The sequence below is a fragment of the Equus asinus genome, chromosome 3 (assembly GCF_041296235.1).
Source record: "Equus asinus isolate D_3611 breed Donkey chromosome 3, EquAss-T2T_v2, whole genome shotgun sequence".
Lineage (NCBI taxonomy): Eukaryota > Metazoa > Chordata > Mammalia > Perissodactyla > Equidae > Equus > Equus asinus.
Window position 1 is genome coordinate 6,610,842 of NC_091792.1, and position 23,146 is coordinate 6,633,987.

The 23,146-nt window shown below is 38.6% G+C and overlaps 2 long non-coding RNA genes across 2 annotated transcripts in view; both read right to left on the reverse strand.

Moving 5' to 3' along the window:
- Window positions 1–23,146, reverse strand: part of LOC139044759 (uncharacterized) — a 130,853-nt gene that overhangs the window by 77,166 nt on the left and 30,541 nt on the right. Inside the window, exon 2 of the long non-coding RNA XR_011501839.1 lies at window positions 15,842–15,927. This is a non-coding gene — a long non-coding RNA (uncharacterized lncRNA). The remainder of the gene's footprint in view (window positions 1–15,841; window positions 15,928–23,146) is intronic.
- Window positions 1,105–3,218, reverse strand: LOC139044760 (uncharacterized). Its single transcript, XR_011501840.1, has 3 exons — window positions 3,081–3,218; window positions 1,481–1,543; window positions 1,105–1,241 (listed from the first exon to the last, which is right to left on the reverse strand). It is a non-coding gene; the product is annotated as an uncharacterized lncRNA (long non-coding RNA).

The following is a 23,146-nucleotide window of genomic DNA, read 5'->3' on the forward strand; positions in this document are numbered from 1 at the left end:
TGTGGGCACATGTGCACATGCATACAGGCAAACACACACACACAAATATATGAAAGTTACAGGAAAAACTATGTTAATCATTTAGGGCAATCCCTTACTACTTTTGGACAAAGCAAGCCAACACATATCATGCCGGCGTATTTTCATTGAACGAAAACATGTCCTTTTTCATTGTAGGTCTAAAGAAATACCAATTTGAAGTAGTAAATCATTTGAATCATAAAACATCCCAAGGAATTATAGGTTTATTTCTCTGGATACACGTAGCAACAACACTAAGATGCATTCTGTTAGGGATTCTTAGGAGTCAAATGAACCAAAGATCGTGACTTGCTATGAACATATCAATTGTTTGCCTCACCTGGGTCTATTCTAAGTTCTTGAAAGCAGGACTGCCTAGTTGCAAGCAAACCAGCTAGTGTTATTAAACATTAAACAGCAAGTCTGTGCCAGGCCCTGTTCAAGTGCTTCACCCCACATTTACAGTCAGTCCTCACAACAACCCTACGCAGCAGAGGTGAAAGTAAACTACGCAACCTGCCCAATATTATGCAGATAGCATTACGAAAAGCTAGGGCTGAATCTCAGGTATGCTTCAGAGCTCAAGTTCATTTTCTGCTGCATCACGTTGGCTCATGAAAATATCAAATATCCAATCCACATCTGCTATATTCTTAATTTTTAAATAGACTATTTGTCTTTAACAATGGATAAACTTAAATTTAGCTCTTGTTTCAAATCAGTTGGTCCACAATATTGTTGGAGCCATATTTTATTGTTCAGTGTGGAAAGGAGATTATCATTGAAATGATAATATTCCCAAGCAAATTGTCTACATTGTCTAAAACCCTCTGTGGGAAAAGGCAGGTTAAAATAACTGAATGCATGCATATATAGAGAGAGAAAAATACCTGTGGATGTCTCTCTCTGCTATGAATGAAACAACAGAAGTGGGTCAGATAGACTTGGGAGTTATTGAAAAAGGAAATTCCAAGCCCACAAACCAAACGGAGCAGAGAGGAAGGTGAAGCGCACGCCCTGTCTGAACTCTCATCCCCTTGGAAGGCAGAGATCTTCCCTCGTTATAGCTGGGGGATTCCTTACTCCATACAGGTGTTGCAGTGGTGCAGAAGCCCAGGGTCAGCACATCTGGAAGACTCCTCTGGGCTTCTTTCTGAATAGCGTGGTGCAGAGATGTCCCTTGTCCAAGTTCACATGAGGCCCCGGCAGCTGCTGCTCTTCTGCCACAGGTAACAGAAGAAAATCTTGCCTGAGGCTGGAAACCAGAGGTCACCAGCTCACCTCTGGGGCTTATCTTGAGGGCCTTGCCCTCTGAGGACTTTCCCCCTCCCAGTTGGGAAGCAGATGGGTTCCAGGCCCACCCCAGCCTCAAGGAACGTCCACGTTCCCACCTCCTTCTCCTCAAAGAACTCAAGCTTCTAGCAAACAAAATCCAAAGACACAGGTTTTTTATAGATACCTTCTACTTTTGCCCTCTAAACAAACTTCTTGAGGGCACCAGAGCGTGGCTATAAGTTTGAACCTGGGGAAAAATAACAGAGAAAAAGCAAAAAATAAATTACTATCTTAATAAATTTTCTTGCCCACAAATAATATGCAAAGGTAAGGAAAATAATATTTTTGCCTCTTTCCTCTCTACCATTCCCTACTTCTCATTTACACTTGCTTCATATCTCACTTTTTCTCTAACCTTTTTTGTTTCTCTCCTGTTTTCATATTTCTTCTCTCTTTCCAGGACCCATATCTCTCAGAGCGGATAGGAAATAGCGGGGCGTGAAAGGGCCTGAGCGTTGAGTACGGCACGAGTTAAATTAAACTGACGAGGAATCTGTAGACGTATTTGCCAATAACTAATTCTATATCTTTTACATTTTAGACTGTGTGTGTGTCTGTATTTATCATTTTCCTTTTTATTCTCCAGCATGTTTGGCAATAGACATCCCCGTGGTCTTGAGGATATTCTCGTCAAAGCACGCTATCCCCCACTCCCAAGTGGTGTTTATAATTTAGATGATAAAACAACCACTTTAATTTGCAAAAGCTAGTTCTCTGGCTCTTTCAAACTTTCCTCAGACACAAGCGCTTTACTTTTTCCAGGTTTCTGAGCCCAAGTTAAACAAGTTAACTGTTTAACTCATCCGAGTTTTAGAATGTTACAAAATGAAGTTGCATTTAACAGATGTTCGTTTCAAGGAGTTCTAGAATGTTATAAATTATTGTAAATTAATTTGCTTGTTTCAGAGTTTGACAAAGCAGCTCTCAGGGCCTTCCCAGGTCTGTGCTGGGGGAAGGGAAGAGGGAAAAAAACAGTAGGTTGTGGTCCCAGGAAAAAGAGTGTCTCCTGTGTTTCAGTAAGTAGCTGTGTCACATAAAACTTATGTCGGCTGTTAAGTGGCCAAGCCAGCTGCATCCCATGTGCCACAAATGCTCTGGCCTCTTATTTCTCCCGTTCAGTTATTGTGTCTATAAATTCAATGGGCCACCTGTGCAATGTGCTCGTCCAGAAGAGCCCCAGAGGAAGCATTAATGTATCAAGGCTCATAAAGCACAAATCCTTAAATGTAAAAACCGACACTTTCATCCTCTCCAGGCCACATCTATATAGATTTCTTTTTAATGAAAAAGAAAAAAGGCTTATTTTTCTGCTTACAGTAAAATGCCTATGAATGTTGTTATACAATTAATGATCGTATTTTCAAATTTTCTACCATTGTGTTTCTATTAATTTTATTCTCCTCTAAACCTATGTCAGTCCATAGTCAGAACACCCATCACTATCAATAATTCACCATTCAATTTAATCATGACATGACCCGTGCCAAGTGCCTGACAAGCATCACATAGGACCAAAAAAAGGAAAAAGAAAAAAAACTTGCTAACTTAAAAAGCAACTGAATACATCTTTTTCTCCTTTCAGTTCTCTTTGAAATTATTTTTCCAGAATATCTGTTATCTCCTGGGAAATCTGTCTAATAGAGAATCCATTCCTCTACTTTGCCTCTTCACTCTGACAATGTGAGCCAAACACTCTAACATATTTAGTAATATTTTGAACGTACCCGATTAGTATTTCACCTGGAGGGTGTAATCATTTATTTATTTCGCCTGCCTCCTTCATATTGTAAACCACTGAGAGCAGTTCTTAATGGTGGTTGGAGAGGAGGTGAGTGGATCATTTAGAAACCTCTTTGTATATACAGATTCACCTTCCGGGCACTTCCTGCCCCATCCTAAAGACTAACAGAACACAGGAAAGTAAGGAGGAAAGAAGAAAGAAGAGAGGTCATGTGTATTTTTACAAAGTTCCCCACTGTAGGGAGGAGATATATTGCCGTTATATTCGTGCACCTCTCAGTACCTGGCACTTCACAGGAGATTAATACACTCTGGGTGAATAAGTGAGTGGAACAAGGTAAAGCAGAAACTTTCAGCTCGAATAATTCAGTGCTAACAATTTTGAGTCAAGTCATTCATCAAGCCTGTTTTTGGTAAAAAAAAAAAATTATTTTATTTTGATGTATTATTTTCTAATTAACATTTGTACCCTCTAAACCAGTGGTGGGGAGAGCAGAGAAGAAGGTGATGCTGTTTAGGGGAAGAAAACAGGCAATATTGATGCATAAGGGCAAGGGTAATATATAAAAGACAAACACGGTTCAAAGGCTGTGTTGGTTCTCAGGTTCCTGCATGAGAACCAAAATATTAAACTTTGAATACATGCTAAAAAGCTGAAGCCACACACTTCCATCGTTTCTCTACTGATAAAACATTGGGAGTTATCATCAAAACGTGATAACTACTTAAGAGGAGGCAATAAAACACGTATTTCGTGACATCTCTTGAGGGATCAGGACCAACTCTTCTCCTTACCAGACATTCGAGAAAGAATGTGTTTATTAACCTGGGGGCTTTGGACCACACCAGACATTCTAAGGATGTGACATGATGGGGGTTTTGGGCCATATGGTATCCACTATCTCAAGGGGGGCTGGAGATGAAAGGTGTCAGCTCTACCTCCAGAGGGACTGGAGACTCAAGGTCAGCCACTTGGGCAGTCAACTCCATAACTGAACCCCAAGAAAAACCATGGAAACAAGCCTTAGGTGAACTTCCCTAGGTGACAGTACTCCATGTGTATTTTCACGCATCGTCACCAGAAAAGTAACACTGTTCATGACTCTGTGAGGAAAGGACAACCGGGAGCTCCTTGTTTCGAACTTTCTTGGATTCTGCCCCATGAGTCTCTGCCCTTGGCTGATTTTTAATCTGTATCTTTTCACTGTAATAAACTGTAACCGTGAGTATAACAGCTTTCCATGAGTTCTGTGAATCCTTCCAGGGAACTAGCAAACCTGAGGGCAGTCTTTGGAACTCCCAGCTTCTGCAGTTGGTGTCAGAAGAGAGTCATCTTATGGACTGTTCTCTAACTTTGTACAGAGCCTCTCTGATTTTCTTTTCTTTTCTTTTCTTGATATTCACAGACTCTCAGGCCACTGCAACATAGGAATTAAATGAGCAACAGAACTGCCTGAAATCAGAAGGTTTCTGTGTATCCTGTCCTGGGCTACAAACACTGCGTGGTGCTCCAGAAGTCCTGACTCACTGTCAGCAGCGTCTCTGGTGGCAACAGCAAACCAGGGCTTCACAGCTTTAGAAAACACCATCTTTCTAGACTGTGTTTCATTTATTTTTAAAGCTTCTGTAGTAATCCTCTAATTGCCTTATGGAGAGTAGATGCACTACTTTATTTTTTTAATTCTCTATACGAGGGACTCGTAATTGAGCATTACTGTAATATTTAAATAAATAATAACAGATTTGACAATCATAATCATAATCATAATACATGCATATTCAAATAGTCTTTACTCTCTGCAGGGGCTATTCTGAGTGCTTTAAATAAATTAATTCTCAATCCTCACAATCACTAATCCCTGCTATGATTGACATTCACCCACTGATAAACTTTTTACATTAAAAAGAAAAATAAGGCCATCCAATCAAATAAATTTTTAGTTGTTTGGTTTAAATAATTCAGTGGCATTTGAAAAGGCCACTTTGTTTCAATTAGGTTTTCTTCTTAGCCTGTTTTAGCTTGGATCTCCATCGGGAACTTTCAGTGCTGATCTTCCAGAAAGGGCATCACAAATCAATAATCTTCTTGGAAATACTATTTCTTATCCTGGTTACAAACAAGGACTTACAGGACATCCAAAAAGGCTTGACAGAATTGGGACTTTGGTAAGTAGAAGTGGTGAAGACCCTCTAAGATGCTATTGGGCACTTGTGAAAAGCAAAAAAAGTGTGTTCAAAGATGGCAATTTTTCCTTATCTTGTCTAACAGAAAAGTTTCTGATGAATTTTAGACATTTATGAGGTCTAGCTCTCAGAACTATTTTGTACATGTGCAATAGATTTTTTCTTTTCTCTTATTGTAATTATATGAAACGTTGTTGTGATTTTTTTTTTCTGGAGCATGCACTCTTCCATTTATCTATTGCTCCATAAAAAACCACCCCAAATACTCATTTTCTCATGAATCTGCAATGTAGGCAGGACCCAGTGGGGACATGTCATCTTTAATCCACTTAGCATCAAATGGAGTGGCACGAAGGCTGAGGACTAGAAATTGTCTGAAGACTCCATCATTCACATGTTTGGTGGTTCATGTTGAGAGTTGGCTGACAGCACAGCTGAAAGCTCGGCTGTGGCCTGAACACCTAGATGTGGTTGTTCCATGTGGATGCTTGGTTTTTTCACAGCATGGTGTTTAGGTTCCAAGGACAAGAGTCCCAAATGAGAGAAAGCCAGAAAGAAGCCTTATCATTCTTATAACCCAACTTCAGAAGCCATGCACTCTGAAATATTATCACTTGCCTGCATTTGGTTTGTGGAGAGTCTCACAAAAGCCTGTCTAGTTTCAAGAGAAGGAGAAATAGACCTCACTTCTTGATGGGGGGTAGTGAGGTTGTGGAAGAGCATGTGGGACCAATAATAATGATTGTGCCATTTTGGGACAATATCATCTACCACAGCAACTCCCAATAAGAAGAGAAAACTAGCGACCTGTGTTCATTTTTCCGTAAGGAAAAAAGAAACTCTAGCATCATACTTTCATTCTATTTCACAAGATAACATAGCATACACATACATTAAGAACTTCAAATTAAAGTTGCCAAGCTTTTATATTCTTGATGACTGAAGTGCCACACTTTTCTCTGTTCTCTTCTTGGCCGGTTGGTATTCAAATGATCTGGGTAATACTCAGGGCCCGAATACGAGCAAAATTCTTCTAAGCGCTTTAGTCCTGAAAGAATCAGGCCAATAAACAAGGAATGGCTCCTTCCTCTCCTAACTCATGCTAACCTTTTGTGAAATAACATTTCAAGGAAGAAATTATCTATGTTTAAATGCCTTAACAAAAAAGTGAGATATTCCATGTGATATATTGCTAAAAATGGTCCTTTTTTGGGTTTTGGAAAGAGCTCTTTTAGCAGTAGTCAAAAGAGAATTCTGATAGACACAAGACATCAGACTAAATGAATCGTTGGCAATATCTAACTTGCCAGTTCCAATATTGCTAACCCGCTTTCCTTGGTCAGGTATTCCAGGAGCAGCAGCTTCCAAAGCCGTGGCTTGCTTAAATAGCAGCTTAAATCAACTGATAATACACAGTTTTTCCCTGACGGTAATTTTTAAAGCTGTTTTAATATCTAACCCTGGCCTAAGATCAAGGATTCACTGTAGTCAATAAAATGCAAAATCTGGAATACTACTCAGCCAGAAAAAAAGACAAATTCATCCCATTTGCAATAACATGGAAGGACCTAGAGGAAATTATGCTAAGTGAAATAAGCCAGACTGAGAAAGACAAACACCAGATGATTTCACACATATGTGGAATATAAACACATGGACAAAGAAAACAGTTCACTGGTTACCAGGGGAAGCGGGGTGGGAGGTGGGCACAGGGGGTGAAGGGGAGCACTTATGTGTTGACAGTCAAGAAATAATGTGCAACTGAAATCTCACGTTGATGTAAACTATTATGAACTCAATAAAAAAATAATTGAGAAAAAATAAAAATAAATAAAACAATAGCTACCATTCAACAAGTGCTTACAATATGCCAGAAGTTGTAAAATCTCGTTCTTGTAAAATGTGGATGATAAAACCTACCTAATAAAGTTATTGTGAGGAGTCAATGAGACAATGTACGTAAAGGGCTGAAGCCAGATCCTGGGATATTAAAAAACTAATTAATTAATTAATTAATAAAATAAAATGCAAAATCATCTTATACGGTTTTTCAAGTTTTCCTCCATAAGCCAGTTATCCCTTTGATTAATTTCTAGACTTTTACAAGTTTTCCTAAAACTCAGTAATTGAAGATTCTACCAATATGGAGAGAGGCTTACAATCTTGGATACCAGTACATCTCTCTAATGAAACAGTGGTATTTCTTCCTCTTTGCCAGTTATATGAGAACCACAAAACAGAATGTCAAAAATATTAAAGATGAAACAAACCTTAGAGTTTTAAACTTTTTCACAATTGTCTCCACAATTCAGGATGCTAAACTGTGGGATGTGTAAGGAAGATAGGAACATGGGAAGGATGGGAAAAACACAGAAGGAAACATATTGGGGAAGAAACAAATTTTGAGTGTGATTTGCTTCACGGTGATATTTTTTAAATATGAACTCACATTAGAAGAAATTTCCTTTGAGTAAATGATCAAAATTTTCAAACTACAAGGACTTTGAATGTTAATAAGGTTATCCGCAAAATAGTTACTCTACTTCAAAGACAAAATGGAACAAGATACTATAGTTTTTTAAAACTGAGATTATTTCAGTTTAATAAGTAAAATTTTACAATAGATGTAGAGAAATAAAATACGAAGATATAAAAAATTTTATCATGGATATAAAGAAATTCCCTATATATTTACCAGTAAAATTTCCCATCAGTGAGACCCCATACACACAGCTCATTGTGCCCCTTCTGGTAGGCTCGCGTGGTGGAAAGTGAATGGGATCTCAAGGCAGGAGGGCCCAACTTACTACTCAGTTTTGAAAATTCCCATCACTCCCCTAAACCCCAGTATCCTTATCTATCAACTAAGACATAATAAAAATTAAATCACGTGTTTATTTTGAGAATTAAGCAAAAACGTGTAGATGGAATTTAAAAGTTAAAAAGTACTATACTAAATTATACCATATTAATTATGTTTGTCATTTTGAATACAACGTTGCAAAAAATGAGAAAATAAGAAATTATCTTATTTTTCAGATTTATTATACATCTTTTCCAAAATTAGTTTTGAAGTTACAAAATAAGAGATGGGAGAAACCTACCTGTTAAAATGCGAACCAAAACCCACTTTTTAAGTCTCTTATGACTTATCCTTAAAATTTAGTAAAATTAGTCCTCTGCTTTTATTCCAAAATAATATTTTTCAGAAACTCTGGTATTTTACATTTCAAGATACATATTACCGAGGCAAATAGTGAGGTAACAGTGCACAAACAGAATGTAGATTTTTTTGAAGCACTTTCATACTAACTGATGTTTTACAAGGAGAGAAACTTGGTCCTCTTTCACCTTAGTATTTTAAGTTTTCCTTCCTTAAAATAAATCCAAAGGAAAGAAGAGTTGGGGAAACTTAGCTATAATTAGAATTTCTCAGCATCGTTTTTGGAGTGGCATCAGCACCAAAAACAAATCGCGATCAGTTCTTCCAAATAAACATTGTATGTCATGAATTAAATTGCCCTGCTTTAACTACTCCACACTGTGTGCCCTCTCGTCCAGTTTGAGGTCACACTGTCAGTACAGAGCCATAAATGCCCCTCACACCCAATGGTCACTGCAGTGAGAAAATCCTGGACGTGGTAAATAACATGGCCAGTGTGGCGGGCATCTCACCAGAGAACTAGCATCCCAGTCTGGCGTCTCCAGGACCCTGACTTGGTGCCCTGAATTTGACAGGAATCCAAGCTATGCCAAGATTCACATTTCCTGCCTACCCACTGAAGGGAAGTAAAATAATCTTGCCCTTTTAAGCCAGTTACTCCTAAAATCAGGCAGCATTCACATCATGAAGTTGTGTAGCAAAAGCCTGGGTCTGTTCCCCAAGCCCCAGTTCTCATAGTCTGAGTCACTTTAACAAGCCAGGCAGCAAGTGTGGAAAGAATGGCAAAACTTGGAGCAAAAAGAATGTGATTCAAGTCCAAATTCTGTCACTGAGATTTGAGTGAACTTGAGCACATCAACTTCCCTAAAACTGAGGTTCCTAAAAACAAAATCAGCGCCCTACCACCTAATGCCAAAGTGAAAACACTTCAGAAACTCTGAGGTGGTGGTTGTCAAACTCTAATGTGCATCAGCATCACCTGGAGCACTTGCTAAAATGCAGATTCCTGGGCCCCACTCACAGAGCTTCTGACTCAGTAGGTCTTGGACGGGGCCTGGAAATCTGCATTTCCAACAAGTTCCCAGGTGATGCTGCTGCTGCTGCTGGACCAGGAACCACACTTGGAGGAAAGTGCTCTAAAATACTATGCAAGTATAAGTAAATGACGTTAGCCTAGTAGTAGGTGCCAAAGTAGCTATTAATCGTTCATTGGAGAAACAAGTCTTCTGAAATAAAATACAACCCATTGCATAAGGGCTGGATACAGCATGTTGCCACTGCATGCAGAAACTTCTCAGATCACTACAGGGTTTACCACACGAGGCGTGGACATGCTGGGGGTGTATTCTCCGACCAGACACCACTGTACTCAACAAACTGAGCGACGGGAGGGGAGGGCCTCTGACACCCAATTCTTATTAAAGTCTCAAAAGGCTGTCTTTCTAGTAGAGATCAATTCCTCTGTTTGGAAATTTGACTTTATTCTTGTTTTTGCTTTTAAAATCCTGCCAATCAACTTGTTTCTTTAATGAAGTTTTGACCAAGAACAATCTGGACTCGGTGTTTAATGGAAATATTTGGTAAATAGTGGTATCATTTTCTACGAAACAAATTGAGGGACGTCAAGCTTTGATAGTAGTGGCGAATTGTAATTCCGCTCCCTCACATCTAGTTCACTAGTACTAAAGACAAAAAACACCAAATTATAGTCTCAAGGCTGCTTTTTGGACAAAATTCAAAAATTTAATTTAAAACTTTCAAGGACTCTGTGGAAATGTTTTTCTCTGTGAAACTCACTTATTTTAAAGAAAGCCAGAAAATACAGTGCTTTAAAAAATAGAGCAGTATTTATTATTTGCAGTATTTACACACAGACTTCTACGGTAATGTTAAAGTTACTATTTTCTTCAAGAACCCCTCCAAGGAATACAGTTTGTCTTCCTAAATGCATCCTGGACAAAGAGGTTCTGGGAGAGTGGTCTATACACGACAGTGTCCTGTGTCCCTTTAAAATACCCCCAGGGCTCCAGTCTGCATCAAGAAGAATTGCTTTACTTTGCTCAATTTTACTATAAATTATTATCCTGCAACATGAAAATCATAAGGCATTTGTTAACAGACCAAAGTTTCTTTTTCCCTCCATTAAGACTCAGCGCCGTATCAATTTATTTCTACTGAGTTCCACCTGTGAAAACCCAGCAGCCAGGACATGCTCCAGTCCACAACCCAGTATCAGCTCCTAAGTCAACTTTCTTATTACTTTTCTGTATTATTTAAAAAATGCTATAGGAGATTTGTGCCTAGTAAAGTATAAATCAGAAAGAATTGAGAAGAAAAGTGACACTTTATGTCATTGTGCTGACAATATGGGTGCATATGAGCTTGCTGAAATAAATGTCTTAAATTACAGGCAAAATTCCTCAAGGCCTTTTCCAACAAGCCCTGCAACAGCTCTCTCAAAAGCTTTTGAATAAAAAGACATAGAGAAGAGTCATCGTTTACCTTTGTTTGAGTCTTACTGGAAAATTGATATCGACCATTGACATAATGAAGGACAATAAATTGACTTTAGAACTACTTCTTCCATGGCGAAGGGGGTTGGGGGAGTCGAACTGCAGACGATTGAACTCTCTATAGTTCCAAATTCCAAAACTTAACATGCACCCGTGCTTATTATAAAACATTTACATTTTATTGCTCAAATGCAGAAATAATTTACAATTCCAGCAAAAAGGATATATTGTGACTCCAACTGTATACATTATGAACATTCCATTCAACTTATCCTTAACACGAGTAAAATAAGCAACTTGTAACTCTGAAGAAATCTCAAATAAACTATTTGATAATGAAAAATGATCTAATGTGATATGATAAGAAAAAGACATCTTAGGGAATATATGAAAAGCTTGCTCAGGACTTAGGGTCAAAGCATCGAGGCAGCTGAATAATAGACACAGTGCCATACAAAAGGGGGGGTCTGTGTCCTCCAGGTCCAGGACAAGAGAGCAAGGCCAAGGTCCCTGGCTTTCTTCCATCATATTTTCTCAGGTTCTGAAATAAATATGCTCAAACCAGTTTAACCGTTTAGGAACAGGCAGCCTGTTAAGGAGCAGGTATATCCTGGTCAGATTCTCTACACTCTCTTAGCGTGTCCTAAATCTTGAGTTCTTTTTGCATGTGTGTGGTGGGGGGGCTGACACAGTGATGCCATGTACTGTTAGCTTCCATGAGAAACAAAATATATGATGGTTCAAGCTTTCTTCTCACATTAAGGTATACAAATGGCTTTAAGCCTCATTCTCCCATCATGAATACTGAAGTCATTCTCCGTGAAGAATGTTTAGATTTTTTTCCACTCTTTTTTCAAAATATGGGAACAACTATAGGTCCATAGAGAATAAATATTCCAAGAACAACTAAAAACAGTGGGATGCAAAGCTTTCTGGCACATTACCATACGTCAGTCTTGTAAACTCGCAAAACTCTTGGACAGTTCACCTTGAATTTATCTTCATTTAAGTTTTCAAGCTACCCATCATACTGAAAGTTATTTATTCTGTTATGCACCAAAGCAAAAAAACCCCACAAATATCATATACGTATATTATATAAAAATATATAATTGTATAAAATTATACATATATAAGTAAAGCCACACACACACATGTATATGGTTTTCCAATACACAATATAAAAAGGTTCTGTTTTCACTCCTTTGTTTTATTGGTTTAATTAATAATTATTGAGGATCTGGTAATGTTGGACACTAATTACTGAATAAAGATAAATTAGAACACACTATCCAACGTTGTGAACCTCACACTTGCTAAGAGAGACTCAAATATATATATATATATATATATATAAAACAAGTTTTACTTATTTATTTTTTAAAAAAAGAGAGCAGACTCATGAACAGATATTATAATATAACGTGAAAAGTGCTATATTAGTGTTTTTTGCATTTTACTATAGACGCTAAACAAGTAGATCAATTGAGTTTCCCTAAAAGCTCTGTGTCTAGGTCTTTTTCCTCATAACTCACCAGTTTGTAATACCATCCCCATCTACCACACCAACCACACACTCCAAGTGTTAAATATGAAAGTTACTTGGAGCTTAACAGCCGATCTGCAAACTCCCATCGCTGGCAGCAGTTCGTTATCATTATCAGGTGGTTTCACACCTGTCCCCACCACAAACACACCCACCTATCAGTGAGCAAAATCCATTCTGCTGTTCCTCCCGGGCACATCAAAGCAAACATAAACATTTTAAGTGGGTCACAAAGTGAGAATGGCATTAGGAATCCAGGACTCAAAAGAACAAAAGTGTTGGCACCAAGGCCTAAGGACTTTCCTCTTAAACACTGATTTGATACACACCCACTAAGCACAGGCTCCAGGCTCCGGGCTGGGTACTGATGGCTGCAGTAGAGGATCGCGTAGTCTAACACTTGATACTCAAACAAAGAAACTGGGACCAAGACATCTTGTATTTGTAACAGAATGAATAATTGTTAGCAAATCAGACTACACAATATATTTCCATAAAAACTTTCTCCCTCATTAGCTACCAATTTAAAATGTTGAAGAGAGTTTTAACTTCCAAAAATTAATTACCAAAAATTAGTTACCAACTTTAATTACCAATTTTCAATATTGAAGATGTGATTTAATAGTGAGTGGGGGTAAAGATGCTCCTTAATTAGTAGGGTTGAAATTTTCTTTCTTAAGGAAGGTCAGTAGTGTGGGGAACATTACAGAAGGTCAACACGTGCTTCAGGAAGTGCTTTCCAGCACTGTTTGGGCAGAAGTCTCTACGCTAGCATATTAGCTCCTCTGATTTTGGTCTCTCTCCTCTTACACACAATCCCTCTGTCTAAGAGGTCCCTCAAATCTCTAGTTCCACTTCCTGAAACAGTCCGTTTTTCCTCTAGACTGGATGCATTTACAATTTCTAATAAATTTAGGTGGCATTATTGCATTTCAGCAATAGTTCTCTAGTAAATACCCAATACAGGTTTTAATTTGAAGGTTAATTCATTATGAAGTAAGTTTGAAATTCTGCATGTTATATGTTATTATCAGTGCAACTTACAGAAAGGAGACAAAAAGTACTCACAAATTTTCAGTACATCCATGCCCTAATTGTCGTGAGCTTACAGTGAGTGCTTTGTATGGAACATGGTGGGCAAGCACGACATTTAATCTTTGGCATTTGTGATTTGTTTTTTCACACTACAGAACTTCTGTAAGGCGTAATCATTGCACTATTTCTAAAGCTCCAATGCTTGTCTTTGGTTTGGTCATTTGGGAATGTCTCCTAACCAAGCAAGGAGAAGAGTTCTTTCCCATGATGGATAAGAGAAAAATAACTTTTTTCCCCCAGAAATCCTGACTGTAAACACACGCCTGCCCCCCATGACCCTGGATGCTGCCAGTCACACGCACTCACAGAGCATGGGAACCCTCTCCGCTGCAGCCTTCACCTGCCACTTCCATCAAGCTGCAGCCCCAGCTCCCAGCAGGCAGTAAATCTGTCAGTGGGGCCCAGCACCAAATGGCACAGGGTTCTATCTAGCCTTTTAAGACAAGCCTCCGAGCAATTTCTTCCCTTTAGATGGACATAAATGCTACACTCAGAAAAAGACTGATATCAAGTCTTTACTCAAGTTGCTTTTTCTCTTAAAAAATTTTATCAATAGAAACCGATAAGAACAAATTTCAAAGAATCATCTAAATGTATCCATACTTGAAAAATCAAGGACACTCATTTTGTTTTGATTTGCCCATTAATACTGCCTCGTGCCTGAAGAACAGAAGATAAACTGAGGGACATGCTCAGAGTGATCGCTTCGCAGTCAGGTTTGAAGACTGTACTTCTGAAGCTCCATCAGCTCCTTCAAGGAGAAGGCCTGTGTTTATCCACCTTCAGCTCAGAACTCTGCAATTTCAGCTTCCCTTTCTCCCATTAGTTCAGCTCGGTGCTGTTATCAATGATGTATTGAAACAGAAAGAGGGTCACAGGTAATCTGAGACGGGGGAAAAAGCAAGACTCTACATTCCAAATATTGCAGCCATTTGGAAAAAATAACTTTAACACAGAAATCCCCAAATCTGTCCACTAATAATATAACTACCTTCCCAAAACTGAATTGATTTGTAGTATTTTAGACATATACTTCATATTTAAAATCAGTTTAACGGTCTGTTTTCTTGAGATCTATATATATATATATGTATAAAATAATTGCTCCCACACTATAGTGGGAAGAAGAAAATTTTGGAGTGAGACCTGGGTTCAAATTCTGTCCTGGTCACTCATACATAAGTTTCTTAGGATATAATGATACAGTGTACATAAGTATCTGGAATGTGACATGTGATTAAAAAAATATTATTTCTTACTTCTTCATTACCAGCCATAAAATATTAGAATTAAAAAAAACATTTTTTATACGATCAATGTAAATTTGTAGTGTTTATAACCCCTCATAACTATGACTTGATTTTTGATGATTTAGTACTATTCCTTTTGATTTTATTTTTTTCTGTATTGGCTGACATTGTTTCATTCATAAGCTAAATCAGGTACGGTGAGCAAGAGAATTTTAAGATGGTCCCAAGATTCCTGGCTCCTGTGTAATCTCCTCAGGTGTAGTCAGAACCTGCAAATGTGATGGAATAATTGCTCCCTTGATTAAGTTATGTCTTCTGAGCAAGGTGATGGGATAGTCACTTCCTGGTGTGTTATGTCTTAGCGGACTAGAGAAAAGAGATTCCCCTGTTGTCCTTGACCTTGAAGAAGTAAGCTGCCTGTATTGATAGGGGGCCACGTGGCAGGTGCTACAGTGGCCTCTTAGGAGCTGAGACCAGCTCCTGCTGACAGTTAGCAAGAAAATGGAGACATCAGTCTTGCAACCGTGAGGCTGAATTCTTCCAACAACCATATGGTCTTGGAAGAGCACCCTGACCTCCAGAGGAGAATACAGCCTGGCCAAAACCCTGAGTGCAGCCTTGTAAGACCCTGAGCAGAGGACCCAAGCTCCTAACCCAGACTCCTAATCCACAGAAACTGTGAGATAACATATATGTGTTGCTTTCAGCGCTGTTTGTCGTAATTTGTTACACAGAAACAGTACAAGAGAAAACCAATACAAGAAGCAAATTAACATTTCATATTAAGCAATTAATGTAAAAGTCATTCCTTCAAGGAGAGATTAAAGTGAGGGTAATTGGCTCCTTAAGCCCTGACGTGTTAGGGAAGGCATGCCAGCTCCTATCCTTTAGAAATCAGTATCAATTGGCAGTGAAACAGAGGCCCATTAAAAAAAGAAAAAGCAGTTAGCTACACAACAAACAGTATATAGGAGTAATAGCAACAACAACTCACATTTTTTGGTCATGGCTTGTGTGCAGGCACTGTTCTAAACACTTGACATGGTTTACACTTGCAGGTGTTTTCCCACGGCTTAATAACTGAAAATCAAACAAAAAAAATCAAGAGTTTTTTCTCAGTCAGTTCTAATGTTTAGAACATCTAGATTAGATCCAAATTTATAGCTGTTAAAATTGAACTTATTCATGTGACATCTCAAGGGACCCCAAATAGCCAAAACAATCTTGGAAAAGAAGAACTAAATTGAAAGTCTCACACTTCTTGATTTCAAAACTCACTACAAAGCTACAGTAATCAAAACAGTGTGGTGCTGGCGTAAAGACAAACGTATAGATTAATGAATAGAATAGAGAGCCCAGAAATAAACCCTTGCATATATGGTCAAATGATTTTTGACAAGGGTGTCAAGACCATTCATTGGGGAAAGGACAATTTTCAACAAATAGTGCTGGGAAAATAGGATACCCATATGCAAAAGAATGAGGTTGGACCCTTACCTTACACTACATATAAAATTTAACTCAAAATGGATCAAAGACCTAAACATAAAACATGAAACCATAAAACTCTTAAAGAAAACAGGGGAAAAGTTTCATGATATTGGATCTGGCAATGATTTCTTGAATATGACGCCAAGCACAGGCAACAAAAGAAAAAGATAAACTGGACTTCATCAAAATTAAAAACTTTTGTTCATAAAAGGACACTTTCAACAGAGTGAAAAGACAACATGCTGAATGGAAGAAAATATTCACAAATCATATATCTGATAAGAAGTTAATATCTAGAATTTATAATGAACTCATAACTTAACAACGAAAAACAAAACCCACTTTAAATATGGGCAAAGGACTTGAACAGACATTTCTCCAAAGATGATATGCAAATAATCGATAAGCACAAGAAAATTTGTTCAACATCACTACTCATTAGGAAAATGCACATCAAAACCACAATGAGACACCATTTCCCTCCTTAGGATGGCTATTATCCAAAAACAAAAAAGTAACAAGTGTTGGCAAGGAAGTGGAGAAATTGAAACCCTTGTGCACTGCTGGTGGGAATGTAAAATGGTGCAGCTGCTATGGAAAACAGTATGGTGGTTCCTCAAAAAATTAAAAATAGAACTACCATATGATCCAGCAATTCCCCTTCTGGGTATATACTCAAAAGAATTGAAAGCAGCTACTTGAACAGGTATTTGTATACCCATGTTCATAGCAGCATTATTCACAATAGCCAAATGGTTGAAAACAACACAAGTGTCAATTGATGGATGAATGGATAAACAAAATGTGACATATGCGTACAATGGAATATTATTCAACCTTGAAAAGGAAGGAAATTCTGACATACGCTACAATATGGATAAACCTTGAAAACATTATAAGTGAAATAAACCAGCCAAAAAGGACACATATTTTATGATACTACATAGATGAAGTACCTAGAATAGTCAAATTTACAGAGACAGAAAGCAGAATGATTGTTGCCAGCAGGTGGGAGGGAGGGGCAATGGAGAGTTATTGTTTAATGGGGAGGGAGTTTCAGTTTGGGAAGATGAAAAATGTTCTGCAGATGGATGGGAGTGATGGTGGCAAACACAATGTGAATGTACTTGATGCCACTGCATTGTACACTTAAAAATGGGTAAAATGGTAAATGCTATGCTATGTATATTTTACCACAATAAAACAAAATCAATTTTAAAAAATCTAACTTATTTCACCCAGAAGATAGTTTTAATCAACATATGGGAGTATGATAAGAAAATTCGTTCACCCCTGTAGGTTAGCACCACACTTTTAACAGGTGATTCCAGTACACTAACCAAGTTCCCCAATGAGTGTTACTAATCACAAATTTAAAAATAAAAAGAGTCCTTGCTCACTTGAAAGGCCATAGGTAGCCCATTTTAGTGTGGTGGTTACTAAGGATCAGAGAGAACTAAGTTCAAATTCTCGTTCTACCACTTAGCGATGGAAAACTGAACAAGTACTTAACTCTTAGTTTCTTCACCTATAAAAGTTTATCCTTTTAGGACTGCTATAAAGATTGCTATAAGATAATATGTCTATGTGTATTAGTCAGGGTAATCTCAGTGGCTTAACACAAGACAAGGTGTTCACTTGGCATCCTCCTACGTGGTTATTCAGAATTCTGGTTCCTTTATCTCATTGCACTGCTGTTCACTGGCTGCTCTGCATTTAACCAGCAAAAATGTTGAGAGTGAGGGAAATCCTGCAGTACATCTTGTGGGCAGGCTTGGAAATGGAATTCAACACTTCCATAAACATTTCACTGGCCAGAACCTGATCCCCCCGGTTCCAATCTACATGCAAGGGAAGCTGCTAACACAGTCCTGTTTGCCTGCAAGAGGAAAGGAGATTGGTGAGCATCCGGCCCAACTGACCCAGGAGAAAGTTGGCTCGTGTCTCTTAAGGCACATCTCCAAGAATACAGTGAGAGTGAGGCTGCAGACTATCCCATCCTTTCTTTGATCATTTGCTGGCTCCTCGCATCAGGTATTTCTCTCTTTATAGGTGAGATTCATTTGCCCTCAGAGGTACCCAATTGTTCTTCCAGGCTATTTAAAGCCACAAGATAAACATTGTGCATTTTCCTGGAACATCTAATCGGTTAGGGGAGAGGGGTATGGGTGGAGTCAGAGGTGAGTTAAGTAATTTAGCTTGCATATAATTTAAAACTTTAAATTTATAAAGTGAACTCGAATATAATATGAAGTAGAATGCAAAATTTACATAAATATTTAAATAGAGAAAACATGAAATTTCGAAGAAATTTCATACAGGAAGGGGGTCCTTTATGTTGAGTTTCTCCCCATGCCTATGTTTCCGTGTTCATTCTGCTTTAGGATTATATCAGAGGAAAGGTATCAGAAGCACTGGATCATTCCAGGCAAACATACTACCTTTTGTATTTTTAATGAATCTTTCTACTTCTTTTTGTGTGTCAAATATTTTATGTTATATATATAAGTATATATAGACTATATATGTATATATAATTACTAAATATTAGCATAATATGAATATTACACACTAGATACATAGAAACTTACACTATCATTACACCCAAACTGCTTTCCCACACCTTTGGTATAAATATACCGACACATTCTTTCAGCTAAAAACAGTTATCACCAGAATGGTACTATGTCTGCAATGCCATCCAACTGTTAAGAGCAGTTCTCTCTTGCAAGTGTTCAAAGATAGGCAGGTGGAGAGGTGTTGTAAGACAAAGCATAGCCAAGCCAAGCAACTGGTTCAATTTTGGGGCTGTCAACATTTCAGAAGAGGCAGCTGGTTGTTCACGGGATTTCCCCCCTAAGACATTTGTTTATTTGAATTTGTAACGTCGATAAAAGTTGACTCATTCACTTCACATTTTATTATTTCATCTTAGAAAAGAAATTCATGCTAATGGTATCCAATGAAACAAGCTAAGATGCATGAAGAAAGAGTTTACGATTTCCCTTTCTCCTTCCAGCCCCCACCCCAGGTAATCAATGTTACCATTACATAGAATTCTTAAATGTTTGTTTTTACAAAAATGGGATTATACCAAACTGGTTGTATTTCTCACTTAACATATTATAGACGTTCCTCCAGTTCATAAATGTTGATCTAATTCATTTTAAATTATAGAATTATATTCTCTGATAGACCATAATTGATTCCTGGACATTCATGGGCTTTTTTCACTTCTATATGGGTTTGCAAACCACTACAAAAACATTCTGCAATAAATAGACTTGTATAGACATCTTTACATAATGGAGCTTTTATTTCTTATTACAAACTAGATTTTCAAAGAGCCAATGAATATATTTATTTTTAATTTTGAAATTGATCTAATATGCATTGATCTAGTCTTTATTCTACTTGCCTGGTTTAGTTATCTTTTCCTATGCCAGTAACACGTCGTTTTGATTACAGGCTGTGGTAGAGATGACAACTTCTCATCAGTATCTGTCTTTCTCGTCTTCCTGGTGCACAGCTAGAAGACATTTCTCATTCCTCTTGCATTTGGTAAGGCCACACGCTTAGTGACTACTCACCAAGGAAGTTTAGGAAAAGTGAGACTTCTCCATCTTTTTGCCAGTTGCTGGATGAATGAAGACTTTCCGAAGGAAGGAAAGACCGCAAGATAGGAGGAACACAGGTGTGCTGGTTTATCAGTGCCAAACCCACTCTTCCTTGCCCTGCTTTGTTAGGCTGGAGCCAGATCCTATAAACAAACACTTCTCCCGTTCCAGGTGGCACAAGGTCAGGCTACTCAGCAGAAGGTCTTAGAGGGAGACTCCTAGAGGAAGGGGCTTCTCATCCTGGTTCTGGGGCCATTTTTCCTATTGATTCTAGCAGAATGTGGCAGCAAACAGCAGCCCGGACTCCTAGAGGCACTCATCCTCCAGCAAGTTTCCCTGGCTCTCCAGCGCGCAGCCTCTCAGTGAGTCTCACCAGCACAGCTGGCAGTTTCTTGCTTGCTAACCCCAGCTGTGGCACCTCAGCAAACCCTCCCACCTTCCAGAGGGCCACAGCCACATCCTCTCCAGAGAGCTCTGACTCGCAGCCTTGGGTGGGGGTGGGGATGTGCTTCCATCTCTATTCCTCTCTCGGTGCTCTGCCCCAGCCCCAGAGGTAGAGACTGTTCCCCGTACGCCCATTCCTGTATTCTTTAGAGTTCTCTCTATGCCTTAGTAATTAATCACCCAAGTTAATAAATCTCCACACTAAATTTTCCATCTTCAAATTACTGATGTAATTTCTGTCTCCTGATTGATACAGCATATCCCTGACTGACCTGACCGCTGGAAAGGAGCCTCCGGCCCCCACAGCCTGTTACAAGAGTATGAACTAACCGTGTTCAGCCGCTAAAATTTGGGGCTGCTACTTAAAGTAATTAAACTACTTTGAACAAATAGTCAAATGACAGAATTGTGGTAGCAATTAATACTTGGTAAATCAAGTACTCTAGGCTTTTCTTTTTCAAATTGACATAGCTATTCTCAATAATACTTTCACATGAAATTTGACTTAATTTTATCTCATCCCAGTAAATGAGAATTCTGCTCCCCTGGAATTCTGATTGAAATATTTACGAAAGTTAACATTTTTTAAATATTAGCTCTTTCCCCTGGGAAACATATTGTGCCTCCATATTTGTTTAGACTTTATATGGCGTCTTCCAGTAACGTTTTATAATTTTTTTGTGTAGGAAATACCTTGCTTGTTAAACTTATTTGATCACTACTTCAAATGAGATATTTTTCTGTTTCTATTTTAAAGCATTCTTTCCAATTCAAAGAATTTCTATGGGTTTTTGTATATTGATTTTTTTTAATCTAGCTGCCAAATTTTCTTGTTAATTTTCATAGTTTTAAGAAAATCCTTTGGGTTTTGTCATCTGAAATAGAGATAAATCTAATATCTGCATTGATGTTTTCTTTTCTTATTACATTAGTTAAAGTCTCTCAAAAATGTCTACATAGGGATGAAAGTAGGTATCCCAATATTCTTTCTGATTTTTATGGAAATAGCTTAATATTGTACCATTTATTTTGTCATTTACTGTTGGGTACAAATTAACCTGTCCTCCTCTTCTTTTACTTAGAGTTTTAGATAAGAAATACTTGCTTGGTTTTTTGACATTCATTGCTGTACTCACATAGTTTTCTACTTATGTGGTTGATATAAGGAATTAGACTTAGATTTCCTCCTGGTAACAAGGGGCCTCCACTGGCCACAACTCCCTCTCACAGGATCTAAGGCACATTCCTAGCCGTGAAATTGTCTACATAAGACTCGGTTGGGAGGAGGAACCACAGAGCTCCAAGTGTTCCGCACGGGACATTGATTCCTTGCCTCAGCACTACCAACACAATTATAAGGTACTCAGAGCTCCACATGGTCCCACCCCATACTCTCCCATCCCATAAAGCTCACTGCATCACCAACACAAATTGCTTAAGAAACCATCCCCAAAGGAGAATATAATTAGAACTAACCATGTACCTCTTCCTGAGAGACCTTTAAGACTAATGCCATCATGTCCTATATCCCTGGTTAATTTAGTGCCATCACTGAAAGCCCAAGCCAATGTACATTCTTTAGGCAGTCTGTATTCCAAGACCTACCCCCTTACAGCTGTACAGATTCCCTAATCTGACTCAAGCTCTTAGTCCTAACTGACTTCCCAGTGGGTCTCAGCTGAGGTGCCACTGGCATTCAGCACAGGATCCAGAGATGCTAGAAGTCCTGCCATGCACTGGACACTTCTACACTATAAGAATTAGCTCCTTTAAATTGCCAGTCATTTAGTGCCAATGCTAAATTTTCATAAGTGTCCCCTAAAACTCCTGTTTTTCATCAGCAACATCTTCTCTGTCCTCAACCTCATCTCTGAACATTCGTTTTACCTTCTTGCTCTAAGAGCAGCTGGGCTGGCTACCCACGGAGGGACTCTTCTCAAGCAGAAGCTGTTGTAGCTCCTAAACCCCAAGCTCCTTGGTTTCAGCCTCACCCAGACATCAGTCTGTGCTGCCCACTATCAAAATCCATGACCTATGAACTTCCATTGAAAGAAACTTCCCTTTTACAGGCGAAGTATGTTTATTTCTATGAGAAAATTCACCTGTGCATATTGTCACCTCTCTCAGATCCTGGCATTTGAGAAAGTCTTGTCTTCTCACACAGAAACGTGCAGTGGTAGTAGACCCAGGCAGCAAGCCTTATTTGAAGAGTGTCTACCTTTCCCCCACATCTAGCTTATTGAGAACTTCCTAATTTCCCTCTGAGCCTGTGTTGTCATCTTCCTACTGTTGCAATTGAGCATGGCCTATGTCTCACAATAGAGCTGTCACATGCTCTCGTGTGCTGGTGCCACCACCTCTTGCTGTGGAATTTCTTCTGCCTATGAAACCTCCCTCCCAGGGAAAGTTTCTCCCATATATCCTTTTTTTTTTCTGCCTGGAAAATAGCCATTCAGTAGAATCCTTATCTGAAACTTCTACTGATGTCTCTGAAGTCTGGGACCCCTAGTGCCTAATGAGGAAGGAAACAATGCCCATTTGCCCCTAAGTTGAGCCTTAATTAGGCATTATCCTCTCCTGATCTGCTCTAGCTGTTCTCCACCTGGTGCACATTACAATCAGCATCGCAAATGGCCCATTGCCAAGACTCTGCCGCCAGACACTCCAGTTAAACTGGTTTGTGGTGAGGTCAAGGCCTCGGGATCTTTTAATTCCTCCAGTGACTCTAATACGCAGCCACCACTGAA